Source organism: Dendrobates tinctorius, unplaced genomic scaffold, assembly GCF_039654945.1.
Source record: "Dendrobates tinctorius isolate UK_male_01 unplaced genomic scaffold, ASM3965494v1 ptg000023l, whole genome shotgun sequence".
Classification (NCBI taxonomy): domain Eukaryota; kingdom Metazoa; phylum Chordata; class Amphibia; order Anura; family Dendrobatidae; genus Dendrobates; species Dendrobates tinctorius.
The window spans coordinates 4,580,994-4,608,389 of NW_027361691.1; positions in this window are offsets into that span (position 1 = coordinate 4,580,994).

Here is a 27,396-nt window from a genome sequence, read left to right on the forward strand (position 1 = left end):
CGGCCATGATTGTTGTGCACTGTCCTGACTGGCTAGCTGGTCCCACATCATGAGCCATGATATTGTTGCACTTCATTGACGCGCTTCTTGCTGCCGGCCGGCAGCAGATGTCATGCCCATGCGCACGCGGCAGCGCTCAATAAGGTGACGTTTTCCCTGATGACCCATTTGCAGCAGCTGTATTCGCACTTTATTAGCCAGCCGATACCCCTCCACCACACGTCCTGTCAAAGCGGAAGCGAAACGCGTGCTGGATTTGTGGCATGCTCACTTGGTCTGTATTATGCATATACTCCATCACGTCATTAATTATTAATACAGGAGAAGTGAGGGCCCTGCTCGCAAGCTTACAACCTACAAGGAATTGGGAGGGGCGCAATAGGTGAGAAGCACTTGTTATTTCAGGTCCAGCCATTATAATAGATAGGGGTTTTCATATAAAGCTGCACGATCCGGTCATCAACCAGTATGTTTAAATGCAGATATCAAGTGCGGTTTTCATGTGCATGGAGCCTGTGGAGTCAGATGAATAGGAGGGAGCATTTATTATCCTGGGTTGCTTTATGCATGGCATCATATAATAATGTAGGTTAATATTAAGATGAGCAGGACTCATGGGAGTTCGGGTTTGTCGGGTTCGGACAAACTTTAGTCCAAAGTTTGGTTCGAGTACCAGAACCTGACCAAAGCTTGACCCCGGACCTGAACCTCATATTAGTCAATGGGGACCTGAACTTTGATGCTGTAAAATGGTTTTAGTAAGGGCTACGGGTTCACTTAAGTAGGCAAAATGGGGGTAAGAGCACGACAATTGCCCTGCAAACAAATGTAGATGGAGAAATTACTTAAAATAACAAAATATTTAAAAAAAATCTTAAGCCAAAAGGCAGAAGTCCAAGTTGAAAAGTAGAGCAGTTCCTTGTGAGTGTATTTTACTGTATTTGTTAATAAATAAATGAAAAAAAACAATGTGGATTCCCTATTTTTAATAACCAGCAAATGGAAAGCAGACAGTTGTGAGCTGTTTATTATTATTTAGGGTCCCACCTTATTTGTAATAAGTAGAAAAGGCAAAGCAGACAACTGTGAGCTGAAATTAAAAGGATGTGAAGTACCATAGTTATTGGGCCCTTCCCAGCATAATAAGACCAGCTCACTTGCAGTATAAGCCAGTGTAAGCCTGAACTTTTTTGCTGTAAAATGATGGTTGAAAGTGGTTGGGGGTTGCAAAAGGAAGTAAAATTGGGTTTGGAGCAGGACAGCTGCTCTGCAAACAAATGTGGATAGCAATTTCACTTAAAATTACAGAGAATAATAAAAAAAAATATAATTATCTTGAACTGTGATGGAAGTTGTTCCCGTGAATAGTAATTCGTAGATTTCTGCAATCACTAGACTTTAGGTCAATAATTGTATGCATCTCATTTCCTATTGCAGAGAGTCTGGGCTGTCTTACTGAGACAGAAATATAAATGAAGATTTAAAAATACCACCAAAAGTGTATCATGGTGTACGCTTGAAATACATTTCCTTTTTTCTAATTTTTAGATTGTTGTGTAATCCATGCAGAGAACATGGAGATTTTAAATGTTTAAACTATGCTCTATAAAGCTGCTATCCAGTGATAATGTACCGTATCTCAACTTTGTACAATCTGGTCAAATCCATACTGGGCCTGAGACCATCTGAGCCTGCCTCCTGATTGATACACATAGGTTTTTAATGTGCAAACTAGGCACCATATATACGTGTTATCCGTTGTAACTGTACCCTTTATCAACTTTCTTGAATCTTGTAGAATCCATACTGGGCCTGAGAATGGCTGCAGAGCTGTTAAGCAAGCTACAGCACCTGTGGTTTGGACACGTAATGTTTTGCATTTTTTCTGGAATGGCGGTTAGGCCGAAATCAGGAATTGCTGTTGACCTGCACTTACTGGGAAATCATCGTTTGCGGAGAATAATTGGAATCCCAGATCCCCATCACTGACGGTGTTCAGCGGGTTATCTGCACCTGTAAGCGACAAAAGCTGGTCCTTTCAGTGTAGCGCGCATGTAGCCCCGGACATGGAAGGCCATGATAGCCCTGTTATTACTCGATCGCGCATGCCAGAGCCTCGCGTATCACTCTAGTAAGCTTTACGCGTACCGCGGGGGCATGCCGGAGTCTCGTTCGTTAACGTAATAAAGCGGACAAATCGCTAGCACAACTACTAACGGATAAACCACACCACACACAGAATCAACAAAGCTTTCAATGTGTGCATCTTTTTGTGAAGTGGCATGGTTGTGGTTTCCCCGGTGGAGTCCAATTAAGCCGCAGGCTCCACTCCTGGTGGTGCCCTATTGGACATTCCTTTAAGGTTCAGCTTTGCATCCATACTGCCCCCAGAAACAAACTCTTTGCCTTCATGGACGCTGTTTTGAGGTTCGTGGGAATAACGCCGCCCGATCGCCAGTTGCCATAATTTATTGGTGGGAAGTACGACGGAATATGATCGTGTTCATTTTCAGATTTTGGTTTTCTTTTTTACATTTTTATTCCAGCCTTTCTTGACTTCATAAGGGCATGACAAGCCTATATCTGTGTCTCCTCCACCTCCTCCTTTTACTCCTCCACCTCTTTTGTAAATGTAGTTGCCCTTTTCCATATGTTATTTTTGTCTTCTGAGCATTTTGTCGGCTTTGGGACACCTTTTAAGGTATTTTGTAATTGTTTTCTATGTGTTTGTGTTTGCCTGCCATTGTTTTCAGTGTGAGATTGACAATTATCCTTTGACTGAATAGAGCTGTACGCTTCTGATACAGTGCCATATATGTGATGTTATTTTGTGTCTATTTTGTGCTAAATTTGGAAGTTTGGTGGAAGAGGCCGAGGACGTGGGCATGGGGGGGCCAGCTGGTGCTGATGGTGGTGGTGGTGCATCTGCTGTTAGTGGCAAAAACACAATAGCAGCTAAGGCAGGAGGTGTTGAGCCTGCATCATGGTCTGTCTACGGAACGCCTGGAAGGCTACTGTTATGAGCCGTGGAAGGCACTAAATAAAATTAAAATAAAGTGCGTTCACCGCTCGGGGTCCACCGTGCGGTAGATGACAAAACCGCTGCTGAAAGAGGCAGGGCACTCAGGCGGAGATGTGCACAGGACTTTAGCTGCAGTCAGTGCACTAAAGCAGACTCTGTTATATGCACAGAACTGCCAACAAAACATAAATACCGCTGAGTCTGTTTAGGGTCACAGACTTCAGCGATGTGGACACGGTATTAAAGCTCACAGAAATAGCCTTAAACACCAGGACTATCCCCTCTAGACCTACCGTAAAACTTAAGGTATGAGGTGTCGCAACTGCGAACACCCGGGAGGCTGCAACCGCAGCGCGGCGTGAACAGAGCCGCAAGCAAGGCACTGCAAGGACGCTGGCGCAATGCAGGACGCTTAGCTGCTGCAAAAGGTATGGCTGGACCGCGCTGGCGCTAGCTCTGCTACTGGCGGCTGCCCAATCACTCACATAATCGCAATATCAGAGGGAAGGGGTTTCATAATAAGTCATCCACCAGTCCAAGCATCCATTACCATACACACAGCAGCAGTATGAAAATACTAGCGCATGGCGGAACGGCCATGCGCACTTTTTCTAGCATTCGGGACCTGCCGAAAATCTCCAGAGCCCTGAGCATACCCAATGGAATCAGGAACAGGACCTGAGCACCTGACTCCTGAAGTCCAATGGGAGCTCATCCCATGAGCATGCTCAGAAGAAGGGACGAAGGACTTAGCCTCTGGTGGCAAATGTGAGGATCTGTGTTCCTGCATAGGTATTGTAGGAACCAGATTCCTAACATTACCCCCCTCCTAGGGCCCCCCTCCCTGAAGCCTCCGACCCACCAGCCTGTGCCCGGCAATGGCACAGACCTCAGACTCGCCAAACAGCGAACCTGATGTCCTAGTAGGTGAAACTGAAAACCGGGACATATGGATGGTATCAGCGGAGGTCAGGTCACCAGGTCTCAGGAGGGATACCCTGTTGACAATAGGAGCGGAAGGTTTAGGAGACCGCCACCGTGTATCGACGGCCGTCACCACCCTCCATTCGGGGAGACTGTCCCGAGCACATAACGTGCATGCCCGAATGAATTTTTTGAAGTCTCGAGCTTAATGGGGCCACCAATACGCTCCAGCCAAGGTGTATATGAGCCGACATGTTTTATAAAAAAAAAAGCCATTTTATAAAAATAAAGTGAACTTTACTGTTGGAACTGGTGAAACATATATACAGCAGGCATCAGGTACAAAGTTTCTTTTCACATCTTCGGTTTTACACAGAGGCACAGGCATGGCGGTCACATGTGACAGCATCACAACATTTCAGCAATAAAACATAGGTGACTAGACATAGGTTACACCCCCATTACTAACCCTATAGTGAAATGTAATAAAGACAAGCAGCCCCATACTATGATGTTCCCAACTCCAAACTTCACTGTTGGTATGGTGATTTTGGGGTGATATGTAGTCCCTTTTGACCTCCAAACATGGTGTGCATTATGGCATCCAAAGAGTTCAATTTTGGTCTCATCTAGGCAGACTATATTGTCTCAGTATTTCACAGGCTTGTCTAAATGTTGTGGAGGAAACTTTAAACATGCCTGAACATGCTTTTTATTCAGCAATGGAGTCTTGTGTGGTGAGCGTGCATAGAGGCCATGGAGGTTCAGTGCATTACTTATTATTTTATTTAAAACTAGCTGAAGTGCCCGGCGCTGCCCGGGCATAGTAACTAACTGTGGCTAGTTATAGCAAATTATAATTATCCTCCATCACATAGTCCCGTGCCCATATACCCATCATGCATATCCACGATCCCATAGTCGAGTGCCCATATACCCATTATACATCCTTCATCTAATAGTCCCATGCCCATATACCCATCATACATATCCTCCATCCCATAGTCCCGTGCCCATATACCCATCATACATATCCTCCATCCCATAGTCCCGTGCCCATATACCCATCATACATATCCTCCATCCCATAGTCCCGTGCATATATACCATCATACATATCCTCCATCCCATAGTCCCGTGAACATATACCCATCATGCATATCCACGATCCCATAGTCGAGTGCCCATATATCCATCATGCATATCCTCCATCCCATAGTAACATGCCCATATACCAATCATACATATCCGCCATCCCATAGTCCCTTGCCCATATACCCATCATGCATATCCTCCATCCCATAGTCCTGTGCATATATACCCATCATACATATCCTCCATCCCATAGTCCCGTGCCCATATACCCATCATGCATATCCACGATCCCATAGTCGAGTGCCCATATATCCATCATGCATATCCTCCATCCCATAGTCCCATGCCCATATACCAATCATACATATCCGCCATCCCATAGTCCCGTGCCCATATACCCATCATGCATATCCTCCATCCCATAGTCAACCATTATAACATCATAATGAGAGGCGGCAGGTCTTGCAACCTATGATGACATCAGCGTCGCCATGGCAACCACTATGACATCATAATGAGGGGCGTGGCTTGACGGGCACACACTTTTTCCCCAGTATGTAGATAGGGGCAAAATTGTTTGGTGAATTGGAACGCACGGGGTTAAATTTTTGCCTCACAACATAGCTTAGGACGCTCTCGGGGTCCAGACGTGTGACTGTGCCAAATTTTGTGGCTGTAGCTGCGACGGTGCGGATGCCTATCCTGGACATACACATATACACATACATACACACATACATACACACTTTGAGCTTTATATATTAGATAATTGTATCTGCTGATTCAAGTCCATTTTGTAGTTTTCCACTGCTCGTGAACAACTCTTCTGATAATTCTTTCCACTACTCTGAAATCCTGCAAGGAGCACCTGATCTTACCTGGTTTATAGTGAAATTATCTACTTTCCATTTACAGATCATGACCTCAAAAGTGTTCACTGGAGCATTCAGTAGTTTAGGAAGTCATCCGTCACCAATGCCATCAGTAGGTTTTGCAACAATAAGGTTGAGAAGGTCTTGAGACAGCTCACTTGTTTTACCCATTATGAGCTATTTCTTGTGTGGCACCTTGGTAATGAGACACCTTTTTTTAGGCAATCAATTGAACCAGCTGATATTATTTTTCACTAGCAGGATTGCTTTTTAATTACCAATAGATTTTAGCTGGTGCCGTGGCTTTCCATGGCTTTTAGCACCTCTCTTTCTTCCTGTGTTCAATATTTTTTTCTGTGTCATTTTTACATTCTTACACATAATTTATGGACATCTGTGGATTGATCTCTTTGCCTTTGTGGGTTCAATGGGTTGTTAACGACAAATATGACAAATATGTGTTTAGAAATATGTTTACTTAGAAAATGGTGATGTATTCAATACTTATTTCATGCGCTGTATGTATACACATACACACACCTCTTTAGATGATAAATCACACATAGCATTTGTAACATACTAAGTGAACAAGGTCCATTACAACACACTTTTATGAATCCCTATAAAGGCAGCAAAGGAACGAAAGAGGATAGTAATATAAATCTAAATCAACATAATAATTTTGAACTTTCGAAAAGATTGTGCAAAAATCCTGCACTGTGTTCCTCTACAGCCCCAGGTTTATATATATTACTGTCATCTTTAGGGCTCATACTCACTTGTGAGAGACTCGTACCATTCTCATGCGAGTATCTCGCATGAAAACCTGGCACTGCCACCGGCACTCGGACTGGAGCGTGCGGCTACGTGTATTTCTATGCCGCCGCCGCACGCTCCAGTGCCAGTGCTGGCGGCAGTGCCAGGTTTTCATGCCAGAGGCTCTCACGAGAATGGTGCGAGTCTCTCACAAGTGAGTATGAGCCCTTATACTGTTTTTTCTGCGGTTAGTAATTTTCTCCCCATCTAATTGTATATTTCCCGATGGACTTACAAGGTGACAAGTTCTAGGAATCCACTTCTATTCACATACTGGAGGTCTCTACATTACATTAAGTATGGCCGAAACAGCCTCAACTTGCAGGTAAAAATGGAGGGAAATTGCTGTAAAAGGTAGGAATAATTTTTCAGGTAACATCAAACTATTAGACTGGTATATTGCATTGGTCATTGCAATACAGTGATTCCAATCTGAGAGTAAATTGATCCAGCAGTTGTTAATAGGTAGCAAGATGTGTAGCTGATCCTATGGCCGGGGTCACACTAACCGACGAAAAATACGGTCCGTAGTTTACATGCGTAATACGGATGAATGACCCCTAAATAGTGCTCCGTAGGTCATCCGTAAGCAAGGTGTGGTCGCGTATTTTGTGCATGTCAGCATCCGTATGTAATCCGTATGGCATCCGTATGCAATCCGTATGGTGAGATTTTCTCGCAGCCTTGCAAAATGGACATTTAACGGTTTTGAGGCCTGCTAACTATTTAAATCATTAGCCTGCACCCTATTTATTGCCTCAGGAACAGGTGGCTGCCTCCATTCTGTCCATTTGTCACCTTGCATTCACTAGGTGTGTTGGTGTTGTATGAGCAACATGGCAAACAGTCTGAGTTTCAACACAACTGAGCAGGTTCTCTTCAACTGGCTTTTGTCACGCCTCTTTGGCCAACCATACCCAGTGATAGTGGATCCGCGGAGGAGGAGACGCATGTGGGTCCATCCACTTTTGAGGCAACGACTCACAAGAGGTCATTTTCACCGCCTCTATTCTTCTATGCGGGAGCATCCTGTCAAATTCTAACAATACTGTCGCATGAGCCTTGCAACATTTGATCGACTCTTGGAGACAGTGCGCCCTGGGATAACCTTTCAGGACACAAGGATGCGCAAAGCTATATCTGCAGAGGAGCGACTTCTACTCACAATACGGTATGTACTACACAACCACATTCTCTACGTTCATAATGTGTGGGCCAAAGTATGTATTTTTGGCTTATTGGACTAAGATTAATGCCCTCATCTTAGTCCACATATGTTTCAACTTACAGACCAGAATGTTATGTGTAATATGTACTGAATATCACTTAGTAATTGGGCAAACAAAGATGTGTGTGTTATTCGCTCTGAATTCCTAACAAGTTTGGTATGTATGTACCTGGTGTTTTTGTAATTTGGGCATTCTAAAATCTTCCTTTTCTGTTGTTCTTCAGCTTCCTGTCCACTGGCCTTTCTTATGCCGCCCTCCACCATGAGTTTCTCATTGGAAGATCTACCATTTCAGGCATAGTCAGGTCAACGTGTATTGAAATCTGGACAAGACTCCATCAACTCGTCATGCCCGAGCCCAGGATGGAAGACTGGTTGAGGATATCAAGGGACTTTGAGGAGGAATGCCAGTTTCCTAATTGTATTGGGGCTCTTGATGGCAAACATATCCGGGTGCATAAGCCGCCGAACTCTGGCTCCCAATTCTTCAATTATAAACAATACTTTTCTGTTATATTGTTGGCTCTGGCAGACCCTAAATACAAGTTTATAATTGTTGACATTGGGGCCTATGGAAGGACGGGAGACTCTCGAGTCTTCAATACTTCCATTATGGCTCGGCGGCTACGCACCAACCAGCTGGATCTACCACCACCACGCCAGCTACCAGGCTCCATTCCAGAATCAGTCCCTTATGTCCTTGTGGCAGATGAGGCGTTTCAGTTAACACGCAATGTCATGAGGCCATATCCCCGGCGCAACCTTGACCACAGGCGCAGAATTTTTAACTTGTGCCTATCACGTGCTCGGCGACTGGTGAAGTGTTCCTTTGGCATTCTTTATGCCAAATGGCGGGTACTCCAGTCTGCCATTCAGCTGAGTGAGCAAAATGTAAATGAAGTAGTGAAAGCCTGTGCGGTTCTTCATAACTTCCCCAGGATACATGATTGTTCCTCCTCTGCTGGTGTTGTGCGTAGGCCGGACAATGTGCATAGGGTGAGACCACCTATCAACCTTCAACGTAGACCGCTCTCTAGGCTCAAAGTGCGTGATATTTTCACTAATTACTTTATGTCACTTGAGGGGGAAACTTCTTGGCAAGAGCATGCTGTATCTATGTTATAATGTTTGCTTTTATGTGTGTCTAAATATATATATTTCTACCCCTTCTGATTCTATGTCTGTTTAATGGCATTGTTAAGCGTATGTTAGTATGCTGATACGGTTTTTGATAATTGAGACAGAGACGTAAATTGTAGTAGACAAATTTTTACTTTTGCCTTTTTTTTGTTTCTTTTTTTAAAGGCAAACATATTTGTGCCATATGATAACTGGGGCAATGGGCCAAATTGCCCTTTTTGCAGATGTGAACATTTTTAAAGTATAAAATTTGCACACATTTCCAAAACAAACAGAATGTTATAACAAACTTGCTACATTAGACATTTTGAATCCAAAGGAAAAAAGATGTGGTCTCCATCAACAAAATTATATAAAAAAGATAAAACTCACATTTCTTAGGAATGTTTGATAATCATATTAATAAGCCACCATGACAGCCAAGGCTACCTTACGCGTTTCTGACACATATTACATGTCTGTAAAAAGACTATATTTCACCAAGCTATACTGGGAAAGTCAAAGGATCAAAACAGACTACTCACTTGATAATGCCGAGAAAAGGCGTGCTGCCCTTATTCAAGTAGTCACTGTTTTGCCTGCTAAATATATTCCAGAATCAAGGCGAACAGCCTCAAGAACATCACGCTCTCTCTATGTATTATCAAGTGAGTAGTCTATTTTGATCCTTTGACTTTCCCAGTATAGCTTGGTGAAATATAGTCTTTTTTACAGACATGTAATATGTGTCAGAAACGCGTAAGGTAGCCTTGGCTGTCATGGTGGCTTATTAATATGATTATCAAACATTCCTAAGAAATGTGAGTTTTAGGCTTTTTATCTAAAATTGATGATGGAGACCACCTCTTTTTTCCTTTGGATAGGGATTTTGAGCACCAGTTGAACCACACTGGGCATCTCCTGCCATCAGACCGCTTATGGACACTGATGTACAGTATGCGTAAACAATTTGCATGTTTTTATGCTGTTATAAATTGGGGAAAGTGGGGGAAGGAGAAGGCGGAAGAGCAGCCTGTGGTTGCTGCTGGCTACTTTGAGCAACATCGCCCTGTGTGGGGGCATACTGTTGCCCATGATGTGGGTAGTGTCCTTCCTCATGTGATTGTTGGGGGTACTGGCCAGAGTAATAATGATGAGGGGCATCTTGGTGGCTCTGGTACCCACCAATATAGCCATGTCATCCCCAACCAGGTTGGGACCAGCCTCCAACACTGCATGGGAAAAAGTGGCCATATTGGTGGGGTTGGCTAGAGGCAGACATATGTTGCTGCTGCTGTGAAGGTTGGGTAGGAGGAGGAAGGGGGTTAGGTGTAGGCCCACCTATTTGAGTATCTTCAGACCCTGCTTGAGCAAGCATCTGTGTGGGTGGTCTCATGCGCATTAGATTTCGGGGGGAATGCTGCCACCTCTCCAGATATTCAAACAGCTCATATGGGGTATTCTGGGGTGTGCTTGCATCAAGCAGGATCTGAAAACATCCTCGAATACGGAGCCTCACCTCACGGGAAAGGGCACAGAGATAAAAGGCAAGGCTACGTGAATATGCCTCCTCTCCATCATCTGTATTCACTCTAGCCAGATAATTTAGGACCCCTGTGTCCACATTGGTCCTGGTATCTTGTGCAGGGATCTGGCGCCTTCTTCGTCCTCGCCGGGATGTTCCAGCAGGCTGTGGGGAGCCCCGGATCTGGGCAGTTGGGCTGCTGCTCATGTTGCCCTGCTCCTCCAGTATGGGTGATGTTGCAGCAGCAGACGGTCCTGGTGGTGTGGTTTGGGGCACAGGCAATGGGTTCTCCTGAGATGATTCTTCACCCATGCTTCTTGTAGGGGGAGAAGATGGGCCAGCCACCTCATCCCCTACAGGGTCAATTATGGGCTCTGTATCTGAGCCCGTTCCTCTATCCGTAAGGTTGGAGTGAGTTCTGTTATGAAAGAGAACAGAGCCAAAAATACATTAATATTTTTGGCCCTGTAAAGTATCTGTGTATTGTGGTGTGAGGTATCTACTTACGGTCTCAGATCCAGAATAGGGGCAAGGAAGGAGAGGCGGTCATAATAAATGTATTTTCTTTTGACGTAGCCCGCATCACCACTCCTGGACCGCTGCTGACGTTCCCGCCTGTACTGATCGCGGATGCTGCGCCAGCGTTTCATCACATCTTCCACTGCAATGTGACAGGAAATATTATCAATTTTACATATCTGATCGGTCACATTTGCTATCAGTAGTCTAGGCATGTGGCCTTCTGGGGTGTGCTTTCTACCCAGGGTGGCAAATCTAATTGGGCCATCCAGGCCAGATACACAGGGTCAGAATAGTTCACGTATCAAGTAACTACACTTAATAACTTGGTTGGCTAAGAGGATGAGGAGCTTGTGGCCTGGGCCAAATTATGGCAGTGTCAAACCATGTGTCACATCAAAACCTACCCGCCTCATGAGGAAAAAAGTAGAAGCACAGGAGGGGGCTGATTCTGTATGCATTTTATGATGTGAGGTAATTTTAATCATTTTTTGGCCTTTTACTTACTCAGTTTCTGCTGCTCCTCACGTGGGCGATCACCAAAATCATGGAACATCTGCCGACATATGCGCCTCCATGACGCCTCCTTTCTTGCCCGGTTGGCATAATGGGCATCACGCTGGTCCCAGAGTTCGGGACGCTCCTGCATCAGTACAATGAGCATCTCCACATTTAGGAAATATGGCGCCATGACGCTGCTGTACTCCGTGGAGGCGTACTTCCTGGATGTCTGGAGCGGTTTTTGAGCTCATTTGCATGTCTAGGCTTCCTGATGATGGATTGGCCCATTTCCTGTCACCAGCCAAAAGACCTACGTATTTCTCGCAAGTCACACGTGTGGTCCGTGTGTAAACCGTATTTTTTGCGCACCCATAGACTTGCATTGGCGTATTACGGGCGCATGCTGCGATTGGCACGGACCGTAGAATACGGACGAGAAATATACGGCTGTTGGGAGCTGCCCCATAGAGAATCATTGGTCCGTGTGTAATGCGTGCTTTTAACGCCTCTCACTCATCCGTATTCCTCTCTAGTGTGACCCCGGCCTATTACTGAGGATGGCGGGTGGAAACCAAATAGCATTGCACTCATTTCATTGGAAGAAGTATGCTCATAAGACATACTGATAGGGAACTTAGATTGTGATTCCCATTGAGGACAGCGATGATAATGTGTGCAAACTGTAAAGCGCTGCGGTATATGTTACCGCTATATAAAAATAAAGATTATTTATTATAAGATGAAATGGTCTTTAAATAGGTCAAAAGTTAAACATGACATTTCCTTTGTATTTTAGGCAAAAAAAAGTTGTCATTTTTTTTACATTTTAAAATGACAAAAAGGAAAATGGTTAAATGCAAAAGTTTGGGCACCCTTGGAGCTTTGTGTGCTCAGATAACTTTGACCAAGGTTCGGACATTAATTGGCCTGTAAGAGTGCTGCTTGCTCACTATCATCATTAGGAAAGGCCAGGTGATGCAAATTTCACAGCTTTATAAAAACCCAGCCTCCTCTAACGCTTTCCCAAAAAAACAGCAGCCATGGGTTTTACTAAGCAGCTGCCTAGCACTCTGAAAATGAAAATAGTGGAGGCCCACAAAGCAGGAGGCTACAAGAAGATAACAAAGCGTTTTCAAGTCGCCCTTTCCTCAGTTTGAAATGTAATTAAGAAATGAAAGTTAATATGAGCAGTGGAGGTAAAGATAAGGCCAGGAAGACCAAGCAATATTTGAGTAAGAACTGCTCATAGGATTTCTGAAGACACTTGCACAAATATGGCCTTCAGGGAGGCGGCTTCCTCAGTGGCTGCTGAAAGCAGGCAGTGTGGAAGCCTGTGCAGCGGCTGTCAGATCGCTGATCTGACACAGCGCTGTTCTAAATGTCAGATCAGCGATCTGAGACTTCACAGTAATGTCCCCCCTGGGGCAAAGCAATAAAGTGAAAAAAAAGTGGAAAAATAATTTTAAAAAAAATCCCAAAATAAATTTTAAAAAAAAATATTTCCTAATAAATTCATTTTTGGGAAATAAAAAAAAAAACAATAAAAGTACACATAATTAGTATCGTCGCGTCTGAAACAACCCCTCCTATAAAACTGTCCCACTAGTTAACCCCTTTAGTGAACCCCTTAAAAAATAAAAATAAATAACAAAGCAACAAAAATGTGTTATCATCATATCGCTGAACAAAAAGTGCAATAACGCACGATCAAAAAGACACATATAAATAATCATGGAACCGCTGAAAACGTCATCTTGTCCTGCAAAAAATTAGCCGCCATACAGCATCATCAGCGAAAAAATAAAAAAGTTATAGCTCGCAGAATAAAGTGATGCAAAAATAATTCTTTTTGATATAAAATACTTTTCATTGCATAAAAGCAACAAAACATAAAAAAATGACATAAGTGAGGTATCATTGTAATCGTACTGACCCGAAGAATAAAACCGCTTTATCTATTTTACCACACGCGGAACAGTGTAAACGCACCCCCCAAAAGAAATTCTTGAAATGCTGGTTTTTGTTCATTCTGCGTTCCAAAAATCGGAATAAAAAGCGATTAAAAAATGTAAGGTGCCTGAAAATGGCACCAATAAAAACGTCAACTCGTCCCGCAAAAAATAAGACCTCACATAACTCTGTGGGTCAAAATATGGAAAAATTATAGCCCTCAAAATGTGGTGATACAAAAACTATTTTTACAATAAAAAGTGTCTTTTAGCGTATGACAGCTGCCAAACAATAAAAATCGCCATAAATAGTAATTCAAACCCCCCGTTATCACCCCCTTAGTTAGGGAAAAATAATAAAATTAAAAATAAGTATTAGGGTTAGGGTCTGGGCTAGGTTTGGAGTTAAGGATAGGGTTAGGGTTATGGTTAGGGCTGAGATAGGGTTAGAGGTGTGTTGGGGTTAGGGTTGGAGTTAGAATTGGGGGGGTTTCCACTGTTTGGGCACATCAGGTGGTCTCAAAACGCAACATGGCGTCTGATATCAATTGCAGCCAATTCTGCATTGAAAAAGTCAAATGGTGCTCCTTCCCTTCCAAGTTCTGCCATGTGCCCAAACAGTGGTTTACCCCCACCAATGGAGTATCAGTCTACTCAGGATAAACTTCTGTGAAGTACTTGTTGGTTCAAAGTGCTCACAACACATCAAGATAAGTTCCTTTGGGGGTCTAGATTCCAAAATGGGATCACTTGTGGGGGGTTTCAACAGTTTAGGCTTATCAGGGGCACTCCAAACGCGACATGACAGTCGCAGACCATTCAATCAAAGCCTACATTCCAAACATCACTACCTCCTTTCCAAGCCTCTATGTGTGCCCATACAGTATATTTCTCCCACATATTGGGTATCAGCGTGCTCAGGACAAATTGAACAACAATGTATGGGTTCCAATTTCTCCTGTTACCGTTGGGAAAATAAAAAAATTGGGGACTAAAAGATCATGTTTGTGGAAAAAATATGATTTTTATTATTTTCACACCAAGGCGTCATAACCGTCTGTGAAGCCCTTAGGGGTTCAATGTGCTCACCACACATCTAGATAAGTTCCTTGGGGGGTCTAGTTTCCAAAATGGTGTCATTTCTGTGGGGTTTCCACTGGTTAGGCACATCAGGGGCTTTCCAAACGCGACATGGCGTCCAATCTCAATTCCAGCCAAAAAAGTCAAATGGCGCTGCTTACCCTTGGTAAAATTAAAATTGGGAGTGAAAAGATCATTTTTGTGGAAAAACTATGATTTTTTAATTTTACGGCTGTATCATATAAACTTCTGTGAAGCCCTTGGGGGTTTAAAGTTCTCACCACACATCTAGCTAAGTTCCTTGGGGGGTCTAGTTTCCAAAATGGGTCACTTGTGGGGGTTTCCACTGTTTATGCACACCAGGGGCTCTCCAATCGTGACATGGCGTCCGATCTGAATTCCAGCCAAGTTTGCATTGAAAAAGTCCTTCCTTTCTCTGAGCTCTGTCATGCACCGAAACAGTGGTTTCCCCCCACATATCAGGTATTATCGTACTCAGAACAAATTGCACAATAACGTTTGCAGTTCAATTTCTCCTGTTACCCTTGGTAAAATAAAAAAAAATTGGACCTGTAGTAATTTTTTTGTGAAAAAAAAGTTAAATGTTCATTTTTTTTTTTTAACAATCAAAAAATTCCTGTGAAGCACTTGAAGGGTTAATAAATTTCTTTAATGTGGTTTTGAGCACCTTGAGGGGTGCAGTTTTTAGAATGGTGTCACTTTTGGGTATTTCTTATCATATAGACCCCTCAAAGTGACTTCAAATGTGATGTGGTCCCTAAAAATAAAATGGTGTTGTAAAAATGAGAAATCGCTGGTCAACTTTTAACCATTATTACTTCCTAACAAAAAATATTTTGGTTCCCAAATTGTGCTGATGTAAAGTAAACATGTGGCAACTTTTATTTATTAAGTTTTTTGTGTGCCATATCTCTGTGATTTAAGGGCATAAAAATTCAAATTTGGAAAATGGCAACATTTTCAAAATTTTTGCCAAATTTCTGTTTTTTTCACAAATAAACGCAAGTTATATGAATGAAATTTTACCACTAACATGAAGGACATTATGTCACGAGAAAACAGTGTCAGAGTCACCGGTATCCATGGAAGCGTTCCAGAGTTATTACCTCATAAAGAGACAGTGGTCAGAATTGTAAAAATTGGCCCGGTCATTAACGTGCAAACCACCCTTGGGGGTAAAGGGGTTAAGCATGTGCGTGAATCAATCAAGCTGTGGGGTTGTGTTGCAGCCAATGGCATGGGAAAGATTTTACAAGTAAAGGGATGAATGGATTCAATGAAATTTCAACAAATTCTTAATGGAAACATTACACCATCTGTAAAAAGGATGAAGTTAAAAGGGGATGGCTTCTACAAATGGATAATGATCCTAAACACATGTCAGAATCCAAAATAGACTATCTCAAAAGGCAGAAGCTGAAAGTTTTACAATGACCCTCACAGCACTCTGATCTGAACATTATTGAAAATCTGTGGCAAGACCTCAAAATAGCAATGCATGCAAGACGATCCAGAAATCTCACAAAGCTGGAAGAATTTTCCAAGGAAGAATTTTGTAATTTTTAAAATGTAAATGATGAAAATATATATTTTTTTACCTAACATGCAAAGAAAATATGTAATGTGTAACTTTAGGCCTTTTAGAGATCATTTCCTTTTCAACTTACTTAACTGTTCCCTATAACAGTAATTTTGACCAGGAGTGCCCAAACTTTTATATTCCAAAGTTTGGGAATTGGGCTATGCTCCAGAACTCTCTCCATAGAAGTACATTAGACATGTGACATACATGTAGATTGCATGTCAAGAAAGGGATATATTGTTTTTACGCACAACACTACTTGTACCCTAGTTTACATGTGTGCAATAAAAAGGATGATCAGCAGCCATGTGTAATGGTAATGACTATGCAAAGTAGTCCAGTGCTATGTATATTCTGCTGTATTGTAATGATCCATAAAAGAAATCTCAAATATACATGATATATGCTGACTTGATTAATTACTTTATTTAAGTTATTAAATTTGGCCCTGATGATGATGGGTCCTTGACTCCTGAAGAGTCGTCCTTTAACAAGAGAGGAAAAACCCCCAGTGGAGGAAACCTCTAGGGAACCAAGGTTAAAGGAGTGCCCTTCCCTTGGGCTGTGAATCGGTGAGAACAGAGACCGAGCCCAGAATCTGCCTCTTCTTACAGCCGTTACCTCACCTGTGTTGTGGGTACACTTGGCTGCTGAAAGTCTGGTAAATGTCATATGACTGGATGAGAGCAGTCCAAGCCTGGAATCTGCCTCTTCATGCAGCAAGTAAGTCACTCTTCTCTGAACATGCCTGACTGTGGAAAGTCCGGTAAATGTCATATCAATAGGTGAGAGCAGTCCAAGCCTGGAATCTGCCTCTTCATGCAGCAAGTAAGTCACTTGTCTGTGAACACGTCTGACTGTGGAAAGTCCGGTAAGTGTCATATCAATAGGTGAGAGCAGTCCAAGCCTGGAATCTGCCTCTTCATGTAGCAAGTAAGTCACTTGTCTGTGAACATGTCTGACTGTGGAAAGTCCGGTAAGTTTTATATCCATTGGTGAGAGCAGTCCAAGCCTGAAATCTGCCTCTTCATGCAGCAAGTAAGTCACTTGTCTGTGAACACGTCTGACTGTGGAAAGTCCGGTAAGTGTCATATCAATAGGTGAGAGCAGTCCAAGCCTGGAATCTGCCTCTTCATGTAGCAGGTAAGTCACTTATCTGTGAGCATGCCTGACTATGGAAAGTCCGGTAAGTGTCATATCAATAGGTGAGAGCAGTCCAAGCCTGGAATCTGTCTCTTCATGTAGCAAGTAAGTCTCTTGTCTGTGAACACGTCTGACTGTGGAAAGTCCGGTAAGTGTTATATCCATAGGTGAGAGCAGTCCAAGCCTGGAATCTGCCTCTTCATGCAGCAAGTAAGTCACTTGTCTGTGAACACGTCTGACTGTGGAAAGTCCGGTAAGTGTTATATCCATAGGTGAGAGCAGTCCAAGCCTGGAATCTGCCTCTTCATGTAGCAAGTAAGTCTCTTGTCTGTGAACACGTCTGACTGTGGAAAGTCCGGTAAGTGTTATATCCATAGGTGAGAGCAGTCCAAGCCTGGAATCTGCCTCTTCATGTAGCAGGTAAGTCACTTATCTGTGAGCATGCCTGACTATGGAAAGTCCGGTAAGTGTCATATCAATAGGTGAGAGCAGTCCAAGCCTGGAATCTGTCTCTTCATGTAGCAAGTAAGTCTCTTGTCTGTGAACACGTCTGACTGTGGAAAGTCCAGTAAGTGTTATATCCATAGGTGAGAGCAGTCCAAGCCTGGAATCTGCCTCTTCATGCAGCAAGTAAGTCACTTGTCTGTGAACATGTCTGACTGTGGAAAGTCCAGTAAGTGTTATATCCATAGGTGAGAGCAGTCCAAGCCTGGAATCTGCCTCTTCATGCAGCAAGTAAGTCACTTGTCTGTGAACACGTCTGACTGTGGAAAGTCCGGTAAGTGTTATATCCATAGGTGAGAGCAGTCCAAGCCTGGAATCTGCCTCTTCATGCAGCAAGTAAGTCACTTGTCTGTGAACACGTCTGACTGTGGAAAGTCCGGTAAGTGTTATATCCATAGGTGAGAGCAGTCCAAGCCTGGAATCTGCCTCTTCATGCAGCAAGTAAGTCACTTGTCTGTGAACACATCTGACTGTGGAAAGTCCGGTAAGTGTCATATCAATAGGTGAGAGCAGTCCAAGCCTGGAATCTGCCTCTTCATGTAGCAGGTAAGTCACTTATCATTGAGCATGCCTGACTGTGGAAAGTCCGGTAAGTGTCATATCAATAGGTGAAAGCAGTCCAAGCCTGGAATCTGCCTCTTTATGCAGCAGGTAATTCCCTTGTCCGTGAACACACCTGACTGCAGAAAGTCCAGTAAATGTCACATCCATGGGTGAGAGTAGAGACCGATCCCGGAATCTACCCCGTTGTGCAACAGGTAAGTCTCTTGTCCGTGAACATGTCTGGCTGCAGAAACGCTGGTAAGTGTCATATCCATGGGTGAATGCAGAGACCATTCCTGGAATCTGTGTCTGTTTTGCTTCATCACTGGTTGCCTGATCCTCACATGGTAGCCACCATGTAAAGGAGTTGTAGTGGAGTTGTCCCCTCCTGCTGGATTCCTTTTCAAAATAAAGAAAATAGAATTAAGCACTGTAGATAAAGCCCTGAAGAAATTACAAACTCATTTCTTTACTGTATCAAGTGTAATCATCCAAATAATGGGACAGGGCAGCAATAGTTAAATCCTGTGTCCTGCTGGAATACTGCGATGAAGCATTGCACGTCAACCATTTAACAAGAGACAGTATTTGCAGATCACGTACACTGCACCTTAAATACCATGAAATCTCCCCTATTAGTGGCTGTAATAATTCCTCACCCAAGACCCCAGTCTTTTAATCAATGAACCTATTCCCATCACAATGGTGGGAACATGATTCGTGGCTTAACAAATGCCGCCGATCATCATGAATTTGACGAGCTGAGGCTGCCACGCCACCCAACCAGCCCAAGCTCTGGCACTTTTTCAGAACTGGGTGAAAATGGCGTAAGAATGCCAAAAGCCACAATATTTTAGCGCAGCCTGTAGTTTCACCAAAATGTTGTGACATTTCAAAGCTTTTTAATGTCAGAATACTGGGGTAAATGAGTTGATAAATCAGGACCCTAAATCCTTTTGAAATAAATCTAAGATGATCTTCTGATAAACTTTGAGCTGAGATAGTAAAACACTTACTTCTTTTCATAGAATCCTTCTTTGTTTTGGAAATATCTCATTTGACGTCCAGGTTGTGAGGACTCAGAATCATATATATAAACATATCGATCATCCGATTCTTGAAAGGAAACATTTTTCCCTTTGCTTTTATTTTTCATGGGATTTCTTCCTTTTAGAATAGACGGAGGTGTCTGTCTGTAGCCATCTAAGTCCGGATTAATCTTGGACTCTTTCACCTCCACTATACTGGCCTTGTGCAGCATTGTAATGTCTCCAGATGTACAGAAAATGTCAGATTCTCCTGTAACGCAAAATATTGAAATTAGATTTAATAAAATACAAAATTCTATGTGATTAAGATTATTGACACTTACAGGTTATTATAACTTCTAAATAGTATATTAGACTGAGAAAAGAGGGACCCAATCCCCAGAGAAAAGCTCCAGCAATTCAGAGAAAGCAAAGCTTAAAGAGCCACCCGGGGACTAAAGTGAGACCTGACTGGCCCAACGCTGCTCCCAGTCGGCTTCCCCCTGCGCCGCTGCACTTGCTGGACAGGTCTACTCTAATGAAAGATATGGGAGAGACCTGTCAGTCAAGGAAATGCCAGCTTGGGACAGCACCAGATTTGTCATGTCTCTCCATGTGGTCACTGGTCAGCTCTGCAAAATATGTTTTCTACAGATATCTGATATTATCACCCCTAGAATGATACATTGAATTATGACAACAGACGGGCTGAGTCTCTATAGCTATCAATATATTAACGGCTCGTTCACTGACAAGTTCCTATAGAAGACCATTTTTTAATTTATATATTAGGTTGTTTTTCTATTAAATCTATTTCACGAATGCTCGGAGAACTTACTGTCAGAGGAGGTGAACTCATCCTCGTCTGGGCTGTTATTGATTACTACATCAGGGGGTCCAGGCACTGAGATCTTGTTGCCTGTGAGGACGTCTCTCTGTTCATTCCAGGGTCCATGAAGCAAATCACTAATGGTAATTGGTTTGTAGTCCTCACGTTTTCCTGTAACACAGAACATAGAAATCAACATTTCTAAAATAAAAGCTTCCATCATGTTTCTTGTGAATGCCCTGAGAACTTACTGTCAGAGGAGGTGACCTCATCCTCATATGGGCTCATATCGATTATTACATCAGGGGGTCCAGGCACTGAGATCTTGTTGCCTGTGAGGACGTCTCTCTGTTCATTCCCGGGTCCATGAAGCAAATCACTAATGGTAATTGGTATGTTGTCCTCACGTTTTCCTGTAACACAGAACATAGAAATCAACATTTCTAAAATAAAAGCTTCCATCATGCTTCTCGTGAATGCCCTGAGAACGTACTGTCAGAGGAGGTGACCTCATCCTCATATGTGCTCATGTCGATTATTACATCAGGGGGTCCAGGCACTGAGATCTTGTTGCCTGTGAGGACGTCTCTCTGTTCATTCCCGGGTCCATGAAGCAAATCACTAATGGTAATTGGTTTGTAGTCCTCACGTTTTCCTGTAACATAGAACATAGAAATCAACATTTCTAAAATAAAAGCTTCCATCATGCTTCTCGTGAATGCCCTGAGAACTTACTGTTAGAGGAGGTGACCTCATCCTCTTCTGCGCTCATATCGATTATTACATCAGGGGGTCCAGGCACTGAGATCTTGTTGCCTGTGAGGACGTCTCTCTGTTCATTCCCGGGTCCATGAGGTGAATCATCAATGGTAATTGTGATGTAGCCCTCATGTTTTCCTGTAACAGAACATAGAAATCAACATTTCTAAAATAAAAGCTTCCATCATGTTTCTCCTCTATGTCTAGGGCTATCACAATGTCTTTCTTATGTGTGGACTGGAAGTTGCTTTCTCATTATAAGTATATGGAACCTCACACTGAGTCTCATAGGAAACCACTACCACAACTACACATAAGACATTTTGTGAGCCGACGAATCTGAATTGCGGTCATATGGTTCAGAAGACGACTAGAATGGCGCTGGTGCTATTTTGAATATTGCGCTTAGATCCTGCATTGCGCTGTCCCCTTTATAGTCCCAATCCTCGGGGTATTACATGAAAATGTAAACTATCTAGTAATATCAGCCGTATTCATCTATATATCGCTATAACAGTAAGGATTCTAACACCATCTTTTGGGATTATGACCCTTTAGTATTTTATCTATTGGAGATAACTTGCTCCTCTTTTGTAACCACAACCAAATGCAAATTTTTTGTGCTGATTCTCAAAAACCATCTTATTAATGGCCTCTTTTTTTGTGACATGAAAATGACATTGTTACTGTTTTCATTATTACTGTCCCCTCATCACACTTTTCTGGTGCATAATAGGGTCTGGGAGGGAGAGCCGACAAGGAGCGGGGGCGCCATATCGCAATATTAGGGTGTGAACCTCCGCAGAAAGGTAGGGGCATTTTTTTAGGCTGCTTTAGGGCCAGGCCCACTTCCCTCCTGTGACTCTATTATATCTATAAGTCCCCCCTTTTTATGATAATTTTGAATAAAAATGTTATATATAGTAGAAGGGTCTTTTTTAGTTTAAGTTGTTGTAATTTTTTTGGCCCTCTCTCCCTCTGATTCAGTTTTGCAGATTCATCCGGCTGTAGTTACCATTTAGATTGGTGTTGTTCTCTCTAAAGTCATTGGCACAAATTTGACTTTCAACGTCTTTCATTGGTTTCTTCTTTTTCAGACAACTATAAAAATGAAAAAATAAAAATCACATTGTAAATTACAAAGTAAAACATGTCTGTATTCTGCAGTATGTAAGAATGAAACATGTTATCTAGTCCTATCTGTAGAGAGATCACCAGTCAGTCATTTTGGTGTAGCAGAGCCAGGTAGGGCAGGGTTAAGTCCGAGCTTTGCAGGATTTGATTAGATGCACCCACTTAGCTTTTTTTTTTTTACTACAGCCAGGACCTCTGTTCACTATTTCTGTCTGCTAGATGAAGCAGAGTCGAGTGTACTGGAGCTAGTGAGTGTTCAGCCAACATTTGAGCTTTAGCTGAGAGGAAGATGTGCCGGGATCTCTCTGTGAATGGAGACAGCATGGGTCAGCTAGGAAAGCTGAGCAGTCTGTGTGCAGGATCGGCAGAGAACCGTTCGTCAGCTGCAGCCTGTATAGTATGAACCGTCCCCAGGAGTTGAACCCTTCTGTTTGGCAGTGGAGGCTACTGGAACTCGTACTGAAGGGGATACCAAGACTGGTGGGATCGTGCCTCTTCTATGTATGAAGTTTGCTTTTGGAGAACGGACTGTAATCTGTTCAGGTGAGCTCACACTGACATATGGGCCCTGCTAAATGAATTATTTGCTGTGACACCTTTGTGCCTAGAAGAGGATGTTTTTGGTTTGGAATCCCTTGGGATTTTCTGAAAGCATTAAAACTGCACCGGTTTGACCCAAACAGCATTGACTATGTGAATGGTACCTAATGCCTATCTGAGAGCGTAACTCCCTACAAAGTCTAATATATGCCCATCAGTTACCCACAGGACACAGCTCCAGGGTGACGTGTGTGTGAGCCACAAGAGGCCTACACTAAAGTATTCCCATTACTGGAGTAACCTGAAGATGTGACATTTCCTCTACAGACTCCTGTGTAGCCCATAAATCATGACTTACTATACTTACCCATAGATGATAGCAATGGGACGCATGAATACTGCGAGGGCGAAGAGAATGGCGGCAGGTATAACAATCCTATAGACTGTATCCTCAGATGGTTTTGGAGGCATGGTGACATTCTCTAAAAAGAGAAAGAACATAAGTGATCAGGTAACCAGAGCTGGAATGTGTTCAGAAGTGGAAACCAAAACCCTGGACCGGGCGGCCTGAGGAGCCAAGTATGACTATTAACAGAGGGGAATTTAGTGTGGAAAATGATGGATTATTTTTATGTCATATCAATATATAATGGACAAAACAGAGATCTGCTCCTTTATATTTCTGGAATAGGGAACAAACACATGATGGGAGACGACATCTGTAATTACAAGTAACACATGAAGAATCCCCCATTCCATGTATGATGTGACGTCATCTAAATCTCCAGTCACAGAAGTGACAGAACCCCTAATGACCCGGAGCCTGACGCTCATACACCGGGCCCTAATCATGGATCCTAATAGTTTCTGGGGCCGGAGGTGAAATGTTCCATGTGAGGGACAGATCTGAGTTCTGAGCTGCTGATCGCCTGTCTCTTGTGGGCGCCTTCTGCTACATGTAGTATTCGGTGCCTCCAGCCCGGAGAGAACAGTATTAATGCTCGGCGTCTCCTCTATGTGTTATTAGACTGGACCCTGGAAGCCAAACGGCATCTTTCCCCAATTCCACATTACATGGTAAAATGAATAACGTAATTCACAACTACAACTCGTTCAGCAAAAAGATAAACAAGTCCTCATACGGCCATATGAAGGGAAAAAAGTTATGGCTCTTGGAAGAAGGAGAGGAGAAAAAAAGCCCAAAAACGAAAATTGGCTGCAGAAGGGAAGGGGTTAACCCCATAGTCAGAGTATATCTGGTAATGCGCTTACCTTCGTTAATCCTGATCTGCTCTAGTGATCGAGGGTTGCGGATAAAGATGGGAGCACCTTCCGCGGGTGCTAATAGCACGCTGAGAACTAGAAGTAGTCTAAACAGCATTGGAGCCTGGAGGAATATCGCTTACTGTGTGCGGCACAATCAGCTTCTCCAGACAAAGCGTCTCACTGCAACATCGCTGGTTAGAACCAAGCATTCCGTGACATCACAGCTGGAACCCAACAGTGACATCATGGTGGGCGGGGCTACACATGAGTGATGTCACAATTGGGGCTCATCCACTAAACGTTCCCAATGTATATAATAAGAATATACAAAAGAAAGAAAAGGAAAGAAGAAAAATAAATAACTCAAAAAGGAAAGAACACTTTTTTTCACATACTCACATTTATTATATTTTATGTACTTTTATACAACAGAAATGTGTTCCCATTTGGGAGAATAATCATTCTCACTTTCAGTCATTGACTTTTTTCAACATTCTTTACACATTTTTTCTTTTCACTATTTTGTTTTCCACTTTAATTGCATTTTTATTCATTTGCACATACGGTTCATATTCACATAGAAACTTTTCTCCTTTCTACCTTTTTACTAGGTTATTTCACTATCATTATCACTTACAGTCACATTTTTCTTTTTTTCCTCAATATCTGTCTCCCAATTCCCCTTCCCATTAAATATCACTATTCCCCTTTGTACATAGTCATCAACAGCCATATTATCACAAAATATCTTCACCAACTCTTTTTCCAATGGTAAAGATGGCGGCCATGATTGTTGTGCACTGTCCTGACTGGCTAGCTGGTCCCACATCATGAGCCGTGATATTGTTGCACTTCATTGACGCGCTTCTTGCTGCCGGCCGGCAGCAGATGTCATGCCCATGCGCACGCGGCAGCGCTCAATAAGGTGACGTTTTCCCTGATGACCCATTTGCAGCAGCTGTATTCGCACTTTATTAGCCAGCCGATACCCCTCCACCACACGTCCTGTCAAAGCGGAAGCGAAACGCGTGCTGGATTTGTGGCATGCTCACTTGGTCTGTATTATGCATATACTCTATCACGTCATTAATTATTAATACAGGAGAAGTGAGGGCCCTGCTCGCAAGCTTACAACCTACAAGGAATTGGGAGGGGCGCAATAGGTGAGAAGCACTTGTTATTTCAGGTCCAGCCATTATAATAGATAGGGGTTTTCATATAAAGCTGCAAGATCCGGTCATCAACCAGTATGTTTAACTGCAGATATCAAGTGCGGTTTTCATGTGCATGGAGCCTGTGGAGTCAGATGAATAGGAGGGAGCATTTATTATCCTGGGTTGCTTTATGCATGGCATCATATAATAATGTAGGTTAATATTAAGATGAGCAGGACTCATGGGAGTGCGGGTTTGTCGGGTTCGGACAAACTTTAGTCCAAAGTTTGGTTCGAGTACCAGAACCTGACCAAAGCTTGACCCCGGACCTGAACCTCATATTAGTCAATGAGGACCTGAACTTTGATGCTGTAAAATGGTTTTAGTAAGGGCTACGGGTTCACTTAAGTAGGCAAAATGGGGGTAAGAGCATGACAATTGCCCTGCAAACAAATGTAGATGGAGAAATTATTTAAAATAACAAAATATTTAAAAAAAATCTTAAGCCAAAAGGCGGAAGTCCAAGCTGAGAAGTAGAGCAGTTCCTTGTGAGTGTATTTTACTGTATTTGCTAATAAATAAATGAAAAAAAACAATGTTGATTCCCCTATTTTTAATAACCAGCAAATGGAAAGCAGACAGTTGTGAGCTGTTCTTATTATTTAGGGTCCCACCTTATTTGTAATAAGTAGAAAAGGCAAAGCAGACAACTGTGAGCTGAAATTAATAGGATGTGAAGCACCATAGTTATTGGGCCCTTCCCAGCATAATAAGACCAGCTCACTTGCAGTATAAGCCAGCGTAGGCCTGAACTTTTTTGCTGTAAAATGATGGTTGAAAGTGGTTGGGGGTTGCAAAAGGAAGTAAAATTGGGTTAGGAGCAGGACAGCTGCTCTGCAAACAAATGTGGATAGCAATCTCACTTAAAATTACAGAGAATAATAAAAAAAAATATAATTATCTTGAACCAGGAGGCAGATGCCAAAGTGAAGAGGTGTAGATGGATGTGGCAGTGTAAGTGGAAGAAGCACGGGAGGAGGTATCCAACACTGTTTTTGTGGAGTTTTTGTTTTTTAGGGAAATTGCTTTAAAGTTTTGTTACGGTAATTGCTGGGTTCTGTAGGTGTATTATATAGTGGGTACGGAAATTATTCAGACCACTTTATATTTTTCACTCTTTGTTTCTTTGCAGCCATTTGGCAAATTCAAAAAGTTCATTCTTTTTCTCATTAATGTACACTCTGCACTAGAGTTGAGCGAAACGGGTCGAAAAAATTGAAAAGTCGCCGACTTTCGCCAAAGTCGGATTTCATGAAACGAAACCCGACCTTAGCGTGAGGTCGGCCACGAGGTCGGCGACTTTAGCAGCAAAGTCGCGTTTCAAAAGATGCTTGAGCGCCCTTTTTGCAGCCAATCATGAAGAACGGACACTGTGGGCAACGTGATGGCATAGGCAGCGGTCACCACCATCTTGGAGAAGGGCATGCAAGTGATTGGCTTGCTTTGTGGGGCATCACAGGGGTATAAAAGGGTGGGGATGCCGACCGCCATGTTACTCATGCTGATCTCACAATAGGGAGTGCTGCTGCTGGTGATTCTGTAGGGAGAGCGTTAGGCAGGGAAGAAGATACCAAAAACTGATTCTGCTGCTAGCGACTTTGCCTGTACAACACACCAGTCACTGTGCAGTGCAAGGGGAAGCTATATTTTGGTGCATTAGCTCTGTTGGTTATTAGGCTGCCTTTTAAGGCTACCTGGTAGCTGCATTGCTGTGTGCACACTGCTGAGCAAACTGCTTTTTTCAAAGCAATCCAGATTTTATTGTTTTGTCCTTGTGAGTTACTGAGCATTCATTTTTCACACACCGTACAGCGGTGTACGCTCCTCACACAGTACCGTGTAACGGCTGTTATCACGGCCACAGTGAAGCTATCTGTGTGTGACTCTGTAAGGATAAGTCAAGGAGTTGTTCCGTTCTTACAGACCTCCACCTTATAGTTTGGTCTGGTTTTCAAACAGTTCAGTATATTTGCTGTTTGATTACATTCAAAACTATAGAGAGGCAGCGTGTGTCAGTCCGTATCCAAAAACATGGAGCTTGACAATTTTACATACACCGGACAGCGGTATTCGTGCACGCTCTTCTCTCAGTACCGTGTAACGGCTGTTATCACGGCCAAATTGAAGCTAAGTGTGTGACTCTGTAAGGAAAAGTCGAGAAGTTGTTCCGTTCTTTCAGACCT